Consider the following 16,833-nt stretch of genomic DNA (forward strand, 5'->3'; position numbering starts at 1 on the left):
TCGTCATATCAGAGAAAGAAAGTGACTTATTGTGTAGACACCATGCCTATCGTGATACAACTACTTCCTTAAGAAAGTAATTTTGGTCTTTGAGACGACATGGAGGAACCTGGAGAGTATTTAGCTAAGTGAAAGAAGCTAATCAGAGAAAGACAAGTATCACATGATCTCACTTATTTGTGGAGTATAATGAACAAAATAAGCTGCTGAACAAAATAGATCCAGAGACATTGAAGTAGGGAACAGACAGACAAACCTCAGAGGGAAGGGGATGGGAGGGCCGGAAGAGACAAACCAAGAACTTCTACGCAGAATGGACACAGTGCGGTAAAGGAGGGGGCCGTGGAGCCGGAAGGAGGGTGTCAATGGGGGGAAAGAGGAGAAACATCAGTAACAAAATTAATCAATTAATTAATTAATTTTTTTAAAAAGGTAATTTTGGTGCTCCCTTTTATACATCAATCTGAAAATGTAGAGGATCACAGCACAGTGACACCAATACCAGGAACTTTGTTGTTATTACCTTTTTAATCACTTACGAATGATACCACTTGGAATGCTAACGTGGTGACAAGAACTTTGTTGTTATTACCTTTTTAATCACTTACGAATGATACCACTTGGAATGCTAACGTGGTGACAAATTTAGAAGTGACCCTAGACCTGAAAGAAGGAAGATAGTGAATTATGACATCTGCTCTCTCATGTCGCAGTAATGTGATTTATGGAGTCAGAGAAGTCAATACGCCAATTATAAAGGATGAATAGGGTATTTATAGAGCGCCATGTCTTTGTGCCTTTGGGTTTGGGTTTGGGTAGTACAAATAGCTTTTTAAACATGTGTGTGTGTTTAAATATGTTTTATTGATTTTATTAGAGAGAGCGGAAGGGCTAGAGAGATAGAAATAGTGATGTGAGAGAGACGCATCATGCGCCCTGACCAGGAATCAATCTGGGACCTCTTAGTCCCTGGGATGGCCCTCAATCCACTGAGCCACACTGGCCAGACTTAAATGTGGTTTTAAAATAAAGACAGATGGCATTATTTCTTTTTATTTATTGGTTTTTAACTGAATGAAATAAATGGAATCAAATACAACTATGGACATTTTTATGTGACTAATGCACAAAATGAAACTAAACGTTCTTTTTCTTTGCCAAGCCAATATGATGACTCAAACAATTACCAATATTTGGGTGTGGCGATGACACAGTCTTTTCTGTCCCTTCTCTGGCACTGCAGATTCAAAAATTTTTATATTATGATATTGTTACCATATTGAGATGAAACACGAAGATTAGAAGGAAGTTAACATTTTATTTAAGTTCTGATTTTGACTCAAAGTTAAATAATAGATAGTAGCTAGATGGATAGATAGACAACTAGGTGGGTAGACAGATGACAGACAAAACCCTCAGCAAAAATGTTCATGCATTGACATAGTTTCTATGTCTTTATCCTTGACCTCCTTGAGAGAGAAAGAGAGAGAGAGAGAGAGAGAGAGAGAGAGAGAGAGCACATTTTATTTTTTTATTCTTTACTTTAATTTTTTTTTACTATTCAACCTTATCATTACTGAGTGCTTGAAATGATCCATTTACATTTTGTTATTAACTGTGGATTCTGGGCCAGTTTCTCACCTATCATCTCGTGTGAATTTTTACTGACATCAAAAGGACTCTTTCCCTCGTGGGAGTGGACTGGAGAGGCCCCTCCCTCCTGGCCCGATGCATTTGCCAGGGTGTTTCGCACACCCTCTGCACACCCTCTGCACACCCTCTGCACACCCTCTGCACACCCTCTGCACTGCTCACAGCAGCCACGGAGCAGCAATGAACGGTGTGGCTGACTGCTTCCTCTCCAGTTAGAAAATGGGGGGAGTTACCTTGCTTCTGGTACACATCCCAGCTGCAATATTTTCACTTCTCAGAGGAGCTCGCTGTGGTTAGAAATGGTGCAGGCCACTTTGGTGATGTTGCCGGAAGAGTCTGAGAACGAAAGCTGATTTCGAGGAGGGGCGGAAAGTGAGTGAAGCTACACGCTTCAGTCGGATCACCTGGCGCCTCTCTCAGCACTTCGAGCAGAGTTTAAGGCACTAAATCTGATTTTAAAATGTGATTACATACAGAAAGCACTGAATGTAATCATGTGTAAAAATAGCAGTGGTTAGGCTGAAGGACACACCATTCTTTAGTTAAAACGAGAAAGTTAATTGTAAAATGTGCCTGAATAAAAAATAAATATAAAATGGGAAAGTTTTGAAAAAGGACCCAAAGTCAATATATTTCTTTATTTTTGTACTCTCTTCAACAAATGCAGTCATTTGGAAACTGCTTGAGTATTATTTAGCTTTAAAAAAAAATGTTTTTTTTTTCAATAATTGTGAATACCAGGCATTGGCTATGCATCTTGAAAATGATGGTATTGATAAATAGAACAGGGAAATAAAATCATATGACTCCAGACCAAAATAGCGTTCTGAGAATTGGATGCCATTCATAATTCAGTTCCTAATACAAAGCTTGCCAAAAAGGGTTTGTCAGCAACAGACATTAACTTTCCAAATTAACAGAATTTGCTAAATCTTTCATTGCTTTCACAGAGCTGTTTATAGTTCTTGAAGCCATACATGCGTTAACCCCTCCAAAAAATTAAATTGTGCACCCCACTATCTATTGCCAGTTGTAATTAGCTTGGCCCCCCATTTCCACAATTAACCATCCCATTGATCGCGGGACTGCCTTACGACTCAAAGTATTAAGGTAGCATTGGCATCGACTGGTGTCGGTTAGGAGTTCAGAACTACTGAATCAGAGTCTGTGTTTTCCTAAGACCCATGGGAGACTCATGTGCAAATGTCCCGTGGGAAGCACTGATCTAGACCCTCCCACCAGCCTAAATACTGAAGCAGTGCTCTTCCCAATGCTCAGCTCTCTTGTAGTGCTAGTCAAGTTCTTGTCTGGCCTGGTGGGCACGACTTCTTGTGTGTCTGAGTGACCTCTTTCACATTTTCTCAGTTCCAGTCCCTTGTTCAAACCCCTCCTTATCTGGGCAGGGCAAAGGGGTACAGTTACACCCCTGTAACCACAGAGGGACACTCACCTCAGTACCACATGCCCACCATGAGGGTACCACACTCTCAAGATTGAATATTTCTAGGGATTATTATAAAGATCTAAAAAGACGACCACAAAATAATAGGTTTTGCTCTCTTTCCATTTTGACCCTCATTATTTTGCACATAACTGAAATAGTTGCAATTCACTATTAAACATTTTTTAAAATTAATTTTATTAATTTGTTTTTGTTACAGATGCTTCTGCTTTTCCCCCCATTGACACCCTCCTCCTGATCCCCCCGCCCAATCCCCAGCTTTGTTGTCTACGTCCATTGGTTATGCATACATGCATGTACCACAGCTTTTTTTATCCACGCATCTGCTGATGGACATTTGGGTTGTTTCCATAACCCTGGTAAATATATAAGCACCAAATACGGGAGCACCAAAATATATTAATCAACTTCCGGAGGACTTTAAGGGAGAGATCAAGAACAACACGATCATAGTGGGTGACTTTTACATGCCACAGACACCACTGAATAGATCTTCTAGACAAAAAATTAACAAGGACATAGAATCCTTTCAAGACAAACTAGATTGGTTGGACTGCACTGATATTTCCAGAACATTCTCCTCAAATGTACATGGGACATTCTCAAACATAGACCACATGTTAGGACACAAAGCAAGTCTCTACAAATTCAAGAAGATTGAAATCATATCAAGCATCTTCTCAGATCACAGTGGCGTGAAACTAAAACTCAATCACAATAAAACACACAAAAACATTCAAACACTTGGAGGTTATTAAATATTTTAATATGAAAATTTTCACAAATGCTACAATTCAACCATCATCTTTATGTCATTTTGTGTGAGAGATCGTTAGCGTATCCTGGCTTACAGGCTTGGAGTGGGCTCTGAATGGATTTGGAAGCTGTCATCAATTAGCTTTCCCCAGCTACAATTCGTTCCCTGTCCTAAAGTCTGCAGGAACCACAAGGCTCAAGGAAAAGATTCACTGGTAGTTTGGGAAACTCTGACAAATAATTAAGTAGAAAATAATTTAGTACAAAGCTCAATTCCTGAACAGACTCACTGCTGACTGATAAAAAAAAAAGGAAAAAAAATAAATAGAAAAATGTTTCTAAAACAAAAATGCTACTTCCATATCAATACCTCTCATTCAAAATTAAATATAACAACTAGTGAGATCTAGAATGATGATTTAAATTGTATAATCAGTGTTGAGTGGATTTGAAATATAGAAAATTTTGCTAACTTTCTGAGCTTTGAAAGTAATTTCAACATAGTGAGGGTTTTCAGATGTGTGCATTATTATGTGACATGGTTGTCTCTGATTACATTCTATATTACATCTGGTTAAAATTATGTTTATTCATTTCTTCTCTAACTGTATGCTCACTTCTCAGGAGCTTTTGAAATGTTCTGAATCATTCACAGAAATATATGCTCAGGGAAGTAACCTTAAAGTAATTTAAATGTCCATCAATAAGGAAGTGATTACATTTTCAAAATTGTACACTCGTATAATGGAATATTTTGCAATAGGAAAAAAGAGAGGTACAATATGATTGCTGATTTGAAAAGATGTCAGGATACATTCTTGACTTTTAAAACAGTAAGAAAAGTTGCAGAATGAAGTGTATAATAGTTTCATCTTTGTTAAACTCCATACGTCCATAGACAGAGAAACATGATGATAAATAGATTTGTGTTTATAGTTAGGTGGGTAGGGGGGCAGGCAGGTAAGTAGGTAGGTAGGTAGGTAAGTAGAGAGACAGACAGATATAGAAATAGGTGTAGAGGTGTGTGGTATATTCGGGAATTTTTTAAAAAGAATCAATAGACACTAATAATAAATGTTATTTTGGGGGAGTTCAAATGAAATGTGAGAAATAAAATTTTTTGTTTTCTTAAATGCCTCTACATAGTGTCTGATTTTTTTTTATTATTAATGTGTATTATACTTTTTAAAAATTAGCTGTTTCTGTAGTGTTCAGCATTTACTTTGCATCTTAAATGTCAACCTCATTTTCTAGACATTTGTATTTACTCAGTCATTTCTTCTCCAACTTAGACATAGCACCTGTATATATTCATTGCCCTTTGTTTGAAATAGCTTCTTACTCTGATTCTGCATTTCTTCACTTCTTTGAACTTCAACATTTACCTCTCCCAGGAAAGAAACTGATTAAGTAGATTTGGGCAATTATTCCCATTTCCTGAGCATGGCTTAAAGCATATTCCCTTCTAAGTCAGAGACATATTAACTGCATTTTTCATTTAGATATTTAAATTAAATGCTTCCAATATGAGGCCCATAACTTTAAATAAAGATGGTTTCTCTAACAACCATGAATGCATGTTAAAAATTCAGCAATTAGAAGAACTGTCCTGGAGAATAATGTTCTAGGAAAGAATAGAACTCATAAGGAATGTAAATATAAGTTAGAACACATGCCCTTAAGAGGAGTATACAACAAAATGAGTGAGTATGCCATCTTCCTGGGTGCTTCGGGACTAGCTCTCAACCTCCGAAATCTTACTCTTGCAATTAGATCAGTCTTGACTCATTTGCAAAGGACAGGTAGACTCTTTGCACCTTGCACACCCCACTAGAAATTCCCTCTATAGAAACCACCACAGTACTAGCATGTCACAACAACCCCAGCCCATTCGTCACGTTGGTAGGTGTCATCGAGTTGCCCCCGTGAATGTTATCTGCCTCATACTGCGATCACGTCACTTCGATTCCATGTGTTTGGCATCTACCACTGTTTCGCGTGGAAGCTGTCCCTTAAAAAATGCGGCCAGCCACGTAAAGCCAATGAGAGCAGTGAAGTGAGTAGCTGAACTCCCTTAATGCAACGAGCGTCGTGGCATATTTACTGTGTCCAGTGTGTTATATTCACAGGAGGCTGTAAAAGGATTCCATTTGCTCATCAGTACGAGTTCATTGAACTGGATGATCTCTAAGGTGAACTGTGGGTCGAATACTTTGTGATTCTAAATGTAAATTTCTAAATGAGAGAACAAAATCTCCTTCCTTGATTTAACCTGCTCGATGGGAAAATGCAACATTTGTCTGCAAAGATATTGAAAATAAGAGCAAATATTTAAGTAGTGCAGAGAGGTGATAATGGGATCTAAAGTACTTTGAGGGGGCTGAGTAAGGAGTTTTCTTAGATAAGGTAAATGTTTAGCTGAATCTTGATGGATGTGATCAATGGAAATACGAGTAAATTTAAGTGAATTTCAGGTTGAGATGGGAGGAGTACTAGAATATTCTTGTCCCTCTATACTCAGAAATGAAACTATTTACAGGCAGCATGAAAAGAAAGAATAATTTTGACTCATAATCAGTGAGAGAAGAAGCAACAATTTACACAATACAGGGGTAGATTTGTGGCTCTACGGATCCTGAGAAATGCAATGATGTGTCTGGCGCATAAGGGAGAAATGGGAATTTCAGAGAAAGAACTCAGGAGACAAAGGTGGTGGTGAGACACAGAGGAGGTCCATATGAAGGCTAGAAAATGTCCAGGGGGAACGTCTGAGCATCTAATTTAGAAGTTCTATGCCTTTGCATGATGCTGGTGGATAAGAGATCTTAGAAGGAGGATCATTAATTTTTTTTTAACCCCCGTAACTCAACTCTGTATCATTGAGACTTAAAAATCACTTGAACACTTAAAGAGTTGCTTGCACTTTGTTGCCTTTTGTGTATTAACTTAGCAAGGAGCTAGACATGGGTGTGGAACATGGTAGTCAAGGAAGTAACTGGTTTAGCGTGGGTAACAAAGATTCTCTCCTGGTCAAAAGAGGGAGGGTGAGGAAAGTCTGCGATCTGATTTCTCCCCGGAGCATCCTGGGGCAGCCCTCCAAGGGGTTAACACCAGGAATAGGAACAGATCCAGTGAAGCAGAACTCATTTTTTTAAAGAAATCTGTAACATATTTCAAAAAAAACCACTACATTTGTTGATCCATTTTCAAGATTTTTTTCTCCCATAATTGTTCATAATGCTTTAGAAGCTCACACAAACTTATTTAAATATGCTCATGTCAATATAATCCTATTCCATTGTTACCACTAACTGAAAACGTGAATGAACTAGACTCTCTTCCTCATATTAAATTAAATAGACATTGTTATTTGCTATGCCTATTTAGAAGCAACTCGAAATTGAACATACAAAAGTGGAGTATTCTTTGGTGTTAAATCTGCTAGAGATGATCCTTCAGCTTCGCTCGTTCACTTGTCTGCTTAGAGAAATTGATTTCCTGAAGAGTGTCTCTGGGCAGGTTACCAACTAAGTAAACTAAGAATGTAATAGAGCTGATAACTATATATTAGTTTAGTAGTTTTCTAAGGACCATGGTATAGAACAATTAAAGATTATGGAAAATTATAAACAAAACTATACTATAGTGTGGCTAGAGTTAGAAGACAAGGTTTGGGTCTTAAAACCACTTATGATAGATAAATTGTGAATTCTGAGTTTGTTAATAGCATCATACCACAATAGACATAGAAAGAAATGTACAGGTTTTCTACTGCAAACCCTAATGAGGTATTAATATGACAGACATAGACACAGCTGGATTGTTTTATGAGTGAAAATGCCTCCCCTTCATGTTGATCTTACAATTACACTGGATGCAACTGTTCCGCCAAATGAGTAGGAGTCATTATGGCAAAAATGTAGAACAGAAAACCAGAATTTTTCTTATAAATAGGTACAATGGGTAGAAATTTTCCATGTCTACTTCGCTAGCAGGCATGTGACATTGTTCTGCGCCAAGTTAAGACGTTGGTTATTTATTTTTTGTCTCTGCATTTCTCATAGAAACTCACAGAGCCAGCGTGATTTGAAAATGTTTCTTTCAGCCATGTAATTTAATCAACCTGAACTCTTAAGCCTCTCAAGACCTTAAGAACAGGTTGATGTAATTCCCTCCCAGTCAAGCTTTTAAGTTGAAGAACTACTTGCTACAGTCCATTTGTAGCTGTTCTTTGCCCCTTAATTGTAACTGACTTAGATGAAATTGGTTTGGCAGACTATAAAACTACTACAAGGGCAGAGTACTATGGTATATTTTTGCTGAATAAAACCTGAGAATACACTTCCTACGATTATCATATACAGATGTGTGTGTAGGCACACCTGAGTGTGTAAAATGTATATGTGTTATTTATATGTGTATGCACACAGACACATTTTCCTTTATGCTATCGTTAGGTGACAACATTTTAGCATTTTAAAATTTTCCCAGTGATTAAATCACAATTTCAAATTGTCAAAGTAAAATGCTATTCTATCTTTTAAATTTATTTTTCTTTCTATCTTAAAGGTTAAGTATAAATATCAGATCTTCAAACTGCCTAGTTTCACAAATGCTTTCACAAACACGTTCACGTTCCTACCCACATACATTATGCCTTTATAAAATATTTTTATTGAAGTCCTCACTTATTCTTTCAGTAATTCATCCAATAACTGTAAAGTGTTACTCTGCCCTTGACACTGGTCTAGGCTCTGAAAATTCAGCAGTGGAACAAAGCAGACATTTTATTCAGATAGACACTAAACATTAGAACACAGCATACATGAGCAAAACCTATCTATCCTATTAGAGGTCATGAGTACTATGAAGAAAAGTATAGTAAGTGGACAAGGGGCTCACAAAACGTTGTAGTTTGTAATATTAAGTAGGATGGTTAGCCAAAGATCTCAACAAAAGGATAACATTTGGGCGCGCACACACACATAAATGTAATGAGGACATAGATAACTGGAAAGAGACCAGAAAACGCAGAAACTCTGAGACAGGAGCATGCCCAGTGTGTTCAAAAGAGCAGGAGGCTGGTAGGTAGAACAGAGGGAGGGAGGAACAGACGGAAATGACGTCAGGAAGGGAAGGAGCTGGAGGAGAGAATCCCTGAAGGCCCGGAAGGTGGTCAGAGACTTCAGTTTACCCCCTTGGTAAGTCAGGACGCCACTGGAAGGCCAGAGCAGAGAAGTGATGTGGTCTGACTTGTTTTTAGTAAGAATGACTCTTACTACTGGGCTGTAAACAGAATGTTGGGAGATAAACATGGAAGTAAGAGAGACCAGTTAGGACACTGATGAACAGCATAATGTGCACTATTTTTAGGAAGGAAGTGTTATTGGTGGAAGTAGAGTTCTTGGAGTGCCAAAGGAAAGCAATTTCCTGAAGCCTCCAAGAAAAGATGGGGTTTCTTGGGAGCTTTATTGGTGATGTAAAATAAGGGGGTTCCCATCCAAGGTCCCACCTCTGTCCATCTCACCATGGGAGAAGTCCAATCTTGTCTTCAGCAGGGCCAGAATTAAGGTCACTGCCTAGAATTTCTGTTTCTTATTAAAACCCAGTTCAGTCCAGCATCTGGCTAGCTTAGCCTGTATTCCTATATGTAGTCCATTGTGCTGGAGGTCTTCATGGCCATGGGCCATGCAGCTGCTTAAGGCCCCATGGCTGTGGAGGAGTGCAGGCTATGGAGCTAGAGAGCAATAGGGAACATGGGAGAGAAAATTCTTTGTCTGGGGATTTTAACTTTCCAAGATTTCGTGTGCTCCACCCTCCTAGTCAGTGATTTTTTCCCAGGGTAGACTGACAGGCAAGCACCTTTCCTATGGTTCTCTGACTTAACTGTGCACGAGCTCATCTCCCCCTTTGTTTGATCCCTTCCCCCAGTGATCTGCAGGGGATGAACAGCTGTAGCTTCCTGGTGAGGCTGCCCAGATGAGCATGCTTATAATGTCTGGCCTCTCCTTTTCTCTCTTCCTATTATTAATATTAATAACTTGCCAATTATGACAATAACCAAAGGAAGGATGGAAGAAAGAAAAGAAAGAATAGAAGGAAGGGAGAAAGAGTAGAGATTACAGAACCTCATATCCTTAAAAAAATGATTATAATGTGAAAATGTTCGGTCATAAGATCTTTGAATGAATTTTGATCATTTAAATTTCAAAATTAGTACTGAGACCAGAAAGAGAAGTTAAAGATTAATATCTTTTGGGAAAGATGGATAGCAAAGCAATAAAGGTTGAGAAATCCACATAACCCATTGGATGGATCCAAAATGTATAAATAAATTAAAAAAAAAGTGAACAAACAAATGGAACAATAATAAACAATGACATATTGTTAAAACTTAGTCTTTATTGTCAGAGAGATATGACTTTTAATCCACAGCACTTGCTTATTACCTGTGGTCATTTCATTTTTATTTTTTGTATTAAGTGAAATTTCAAATGCCATTTCATTTAATATCTGAACTAATTTATTAGGCACGTATTTTTAAAAGCTAAGACTAGAGTTAAAACAATGTTTTACAATAATTTGTAAAGAAATCTTATAGATAACATGACTTTATTTGCAATCAACTAAGAGAGATTAAATATATCTTGGTAATTTTGGGGGGATCCTGGAAATCTGTTTTCAAAAATAAGTCTGTCTTCCTATCAAAAATTACCAATGATATAGGTGGATAGAACATCAAGATATATAAGTATAATATTTTATGACTCCCATATAGTAACTTTTTCAAATAACCAGCCTTGCAAGAATTCATTGAATCAGGTAATAGGGTATAGCCTTCCTCGACTTTCATTGGGCCTCTCTAGGTCTCAATATGAGACACGAAGAAGCAAAACTGGCAAGCTGTTGAACCAGGAAGCATGTCCTCCCAGATCCTCACTTACTAGATGACTCATTGTAACCACTTGGGGAACCTTTCCTTTCTTTGCTTAAGGGCTGTGGCTCAGGATAAAAGGGCAGGTAAAGATAGGATAGGAGAGGCATTTCTTCAAGAGGAGCAATGTTCTCTTTGGTTCTCAGGGAAAGGCTGGGACACATCTCCCCACATTTCCAGAAAGTTGGTCATAACAGATGTGGAAACTACTAACACATCTAGGCAGAGAAAAAAATTGCAATAGCAATCAACGATATAAGCGCTGATAATTTTGTAAGCTCTAGTGTAAGATTGCAAGCTACCATTTGCACCAGCTCTCCCAGGATAAAAACAGAAAAATGTTTTGCTCATGTTAATAATATCAGATAAACTGTTTAAGAAGAGGAGCCCTATTAAATATACTCTTTATAGTTACCAGGCTCCTATAAGGTCATCAATGAAGACTTGTGCTAATTAATGCTTAAATGACTCACCTCATCCAATTTAATTTAATTTGAACCCTCCACATACACCTGAAGTAAGGGAGAAATTGTGTATGAGGACCTGCCAACTGATTATGCAACAAACAGATTGTGAAGGAAATTCTATTTTAAAAGATTTTGTGCAAATTTTTTGATGCTGTGTAATTACAATATTGTTTGACCAGACTATCATATTTCACAGTACAAGCATGGATATAAAATACATTGGAATTTTGATTGAATATATGGAAATGAGTGAAAATAAAATATTAAACAGGACCATTCTGCAAATAACACGGCCATTTTTATGTATTAGATTGTATTTTTGTTTGTGTGGACAAAAACATTCTTGTTCTTTAATCTGCTTTCTGTAATGCTATTATATTTTTGTCAGGATTACCTTAATCCTTGTTGGATAGAGGCTATTGGATTTTATTATGCGTTAGCAGAGTATTTTCCATTTTCTCCAGTGTTGAACCATTACTTATTCATTCACAGCACATTAGTAGGCTAGCCAAGGGCTGAACCAATTGCAAGCCAAGCACAGACACATATTAGTCCAGTCAATGATGTAGATTAAAAATTATGATAATTCTCAGAATGAATCCCACTTGACCATGATTTATGATCTTTTTAATGTATTGCTTGATTCTTTTTAATGTTTGCTAATTTTTTTTTGAGGATTTTATTGGGCAATATTTCTTCTGATAAAACTCCTTGGGCAAAGGAAACAAAAGAAAAATTAACAGATGAGACAATATCAAACTAAAAAGTTTTTGCATAACAAAGGAAACCATCAATGAAGTGGAAACTCAACACCAAAAAACATTCCAATGAAAAATGGGCAAAGGACCTGAACAGACACTTCTTCAAAGAGGGCATACGAATGGCCAGTAGACATACAAAAAGATGTCAATGTTGCTAATCATAAATAACATTCAAGTTAACACCAAAATGAGATATCACCTTGTACCTGTCAGAATAGCTATTATCAATAAATCAACAAACACGTGTTGGCGAGGATGTGGAGAAAAGGAACCCGGTGCACTGTTGGTGGGAATGCAGGATGGTGTAGCCACTGTGGAAAACAGTGTGGAGTTACCTCAAAAAATTAAAATGAAACTGCTTTATGACCCAGTGATTCTATTTCTGGGAATATATCTGAAGATCAGAAACACTAATTTGAAAGAATATATGCACCCCTATGCATTGCAGCATTATTTACAACAGCCAAAATCTAGAAACAGTCCACATGCCTATAAGTAATAAAAAAGCTGTGGTACATTTATACAATGGAATACTACTTGGCTGTAAAAAAAAAGAAAGAAAAAAAGGAGGAAATCTTACCCTTTGCCACAGTGTGGATGGACGTGGAGAGTACCATTCCAAGTGCAATACGCCAGTCAGAGAAAGACAAGTACTGTATGACTTCACTGGACTTGGGTGGCTGGGTAAAATAGGTGAAAGGATTAAGCAAAACCCCCACAACCTCGTAGACCCAAACAACAGTATGGTGATAACCGGAGGGAAAGGGGATGGGGGGAGGTAGAAGAGGGAAAAGGGGGGATGAATGTGATGGAAGGAGACTGGACTTAGAATGGTGGACACAATACAACATACAGATGATACACTATAGAATTGTACACCTGAAACCTTTCTAATTGTATTAACCAATCTCACTCCAATAAATTCAATAGACAGAGAATAAATAAATAAATCACAGTAATTCCTCACCAGCTGACCTTCCTTCAGTTTCTTTTCCTTTGCAAACGATCCGCTGTCACATTCGTCTAAAATACAGCTCTGTCCTTCTGTTTAAAACTGCCAGTGATGACCAGTTGCCCCCAGGCTACTGTCGGTGACTTACCCTAAGCCCAAACCCACTGATTATCTAGTTCCTGCCTACTGAGAAGTTGAACCTTACCTTTTACTTCTCCATTCACATCCTCTACACTTCAGCAAAGCTGTATCGCTCCACGAATTTCCTATTCTCTGTACTTGGTCAAAATATCCCTCTTTCTCCTCTTGTTCTGGGCAAATTCTAAGCCCTGCTCAAAACCCTCATCTTCCAAGGTTGGAATTGCAGTAGCATTTTACTTGCATATTCAAAGAGAAATAATTGCTTTCTCCCTCCTGTCGAATTTTCTGTGCACATGCCCTACTCTTCCTTCTGCAACGTGGCATTCTGGAAGTTTATCTATTTATTTTTTAATCCTCACCTGAGGATATTTTTCTATTTATCTTCAGATAGAGTGGGAAGGAGGGAGAGAGAGGGAGAAAGAGAGAGAAACATTGGCATGAGAGGGACACATAGACTGATTGCCTCCCACACGACCCAACCAGGGCAGCTAATGAACGGCAACCGAGGTATGTGACCTGGATCGGAATCGAACCTGCGACCCATTGGTCTGCAGGTCGACGCTCTAACCGCTGAACCAAACCGGCCAGGGCAGAATGTAGCATTCTTGAACGCAGGATTAACCTAATTTATCTTTTTAACTCTTATAACAGCTGTCAAAGTTTATGTGCTTAGTAAGAACTCAATATTTACTCATGAATAAGGTAGCATAGGTTCATTGAAAATGTGAAAGACACGTTTAGATCAGACAAAAAGCTAACACCGGTTGTGTATACAGTAATTGTGTCAGAGATTTAAATGTGAAAGGGGGCTACAGATAATTTTTGAATGTTTTTTTTATCTTAAAATTAGAAAATTAAGATGCAGAATATTGAGATTTATTTATAACCCTATATTGCATACCCCCAGATAGGACAAAATTTTGGACAGCTTCAAAAGGTACCCACTTTAATTTCATTTTCTTAAGTCATTACCACAATCATAGCCTAGACCAAGTCAGCAACTCGAATGAGCTTACTACAGTGTTTAAACTCACCATTCTACCATTATGAGTCCTTCTCTTCCGACTGCCATCAAACTCAACCCATAACCTGCTTGTTTTCCTTTTATTTTGACCCGTATGCAGGCCTATAATATGATGGTGTGGAGAAAACAAAACAAACAAACAAACAACAACAAAAACTTCCTTGGTATTCAGGTAGATCTGGGTTTATTGCCTGCCCTGTCACTTTCTGGTGACATCTTAGTAGCAATTATCTGGGTTTTCTGAACTTCAGCTTATTGGTAAACTTAGGATATTGAAAAGATATTGATAGTAATATTATTGAGACCTTACTAAGTCTATATTGTTCTAAATGCTTTACATTTATTATCTTAAGTCTCAACTCTGTAAGGCAGATACTATTATTACCCATATACATACAGATGAGGTGGATACTATTATTACCCCCATAGAGAAGTTAATTGCTATCCAGAGTCACTCAATTACTGAGGAGTGGAGCCGGAATTAAAATTCTGCTCCTGTGACTTCACAGCTCATACACAAAATGATTATTGTGAGAATAATTTGCAAAGGTCAATACTAGGGTTACAAATGGTGTTTCTCAGGGGTCTAGTTGAGTGCCATTAACACAAGTATAGCATGTGTTCATTTTACCCTGATACAAACACTCCCTTAGTTGTGGGATTTAAGGAACAAATGCCATGGTCCAGCCATGATCACTCCCCACCTGTTGGGTAAGAGTACTTAACCAACATTTCTTTTAATGTTGCAATTTTTAAAATTCTGGCAACTGTCTCGGGTTTCATACAAATCAATAGCACTTGTCCATGTTGCCAACTGAAGACTGTCACTAATAACTGAATAGCTCTGGGCACTAACCTCATTCAGTTTTCGTCACAGTCCTTTCCCCACATTTCTTTCTAACTGTCATCAAACAGAGGAAGCAATTTCCAACCAGAACCTGCTCCTGGGGAGTTCCATAGATGTTGCAAAATGCTCTTATTTGAACTATTTACTATACATTTCTATAATCATGCTATTTTGACTTCTCCATTAAGTTTTCTTATTTAAGATTTTATGATAAATGTTAGAGTTTAAATAAATTATATTTCTTAAAATTAACAACAAAAGAAAAGGCTTTCATGGACCAACAAATCACTTGGAAAGGGAAAGGTGATCTTTAGACATTATCAGGGAGACAACAAAACCACAAAATTCACTTATTTACTGCCCCCCCAACACTGGGTAGTAAATCTTTTCTAAAACAAAAGCTAAAAAAACGAGCACAAGACAGGTCCAAACACATTTACTGATCGTATGGGCCACAGTTTTACTAGGTGAGCCCTATAACCATTTGGATGCAATATAGTTGGTTCTGTATTGTCGGTGCACTATGAAAGGATTTTTATAGATTTGAATTTTCCAGAAAGATTGCTAGGTCTATAAGATGCTATCTCCAGGTGTGCTATGTGTCCTTTTGTCTATAAACTTGTCTAGCATCCATAAAAGAGGCTTGTATTAGGAGTCCTGCAGACCTGTCAGCCAAAACACACGGTGAATCTGTGATCCAGAGAGGTATATGGACATCAGCCTGGGAATCAACTAACTGCATGCAGGCGTCTCTGAATGTACTTAAAATATCCCAAATGAAAGAGATCATCTCTTCTCTTCTCTTTCCCATCCATCTCTGCCAGACAACCTCCTGAGAGCAGGAACAGTCTCCTGGTCTGTTCATGCCGTCCCATCAGCTGAGGTTCCCCAGGCCCCTGGAATCTACACACGATTGGCTCAAGCCCCATCCCAAACCCTAGAGGTAAGCAGGTCTCCACAAAAGTTTTGTAAATTTGAGGGCAGAAAGGGAATGTGGGCAAGGATACAAGGATGACATTTTCCTACGCACTTCTGCCTTAGGCTAGTGCTCTATTTGCATTAATTTATTCTGTTAAGAGTCTCCCACGTGGCCTATCTTTATGCTGTGGGCATGAAAAACCAGAAGTGAAACAGTTTCCTCCTCAAATTCCATAAGAATCTCATCAACACATATTCCCAAGTGATGCCTAAACTGAGATTAAAGAAGTCAACCAAGCGAAGAGGGTGAGGATTGTGGTGTCTGCGGAAGGGAAACTACATGTGGAGATGCCTTGAAGCAAAGAGAGCACGCCATGTACTAGGTACTGAAAGTAATTTACCTTGGCTTTCTGTTGTTTTCTCATTTGAGGGGTAGGGTTGGGTGTTTCTTTATTCATCCTTTTCAATGCAACCCAATGCAGCTGCCTATTTCTTTAGACATGCCCAAAATACAAATATTTGTGTGGTGCTATTCTTTTTATTAATACCAAATCAAAATAATACCTTAACTTCGCATCGTGTGTTAGTTTTCAAAGCAATTTTCACTCTCTTATTTGAAATTCTCAGTGCCTATCACCACCCAAGATAATAGCAAATTTTCCTCATCTTGAAACTGTTTTGGGGTTTCAATATAAACTAACTATAGAACTTTCTGAAACATCAGTTATTTTAAAGATAATTGAAAATATTTCCAAAAATTTTACCAAAAGGCAAAAGAGAGGTTTTCCCAAGATTCATCAATTGCACATATAAAGCAGTTCATCTGATGGTCTGGAAGTATGACACAGTGTGTGTGTGTGTGTGTGTGTGTGTGTGTGTGTGTGTGTGTTTCTTTTATAGCCATCAAGTGAGGAGCAA

This window comes from Molossus molossus, unplaced genomic scaffold, assembly GCF_014108415.1.
Source record: "Molossus molossus isolate mMolMol1 unplaced genomic scaffold, mMolMol1.p scaffold_m16_p_9, whole genome shotgun sequence".
NCBI lineage: Eukaryota > Metazoa > Chordata > Mammalia > Chiroptera > Molossidae > Molossus > Molossus molossus.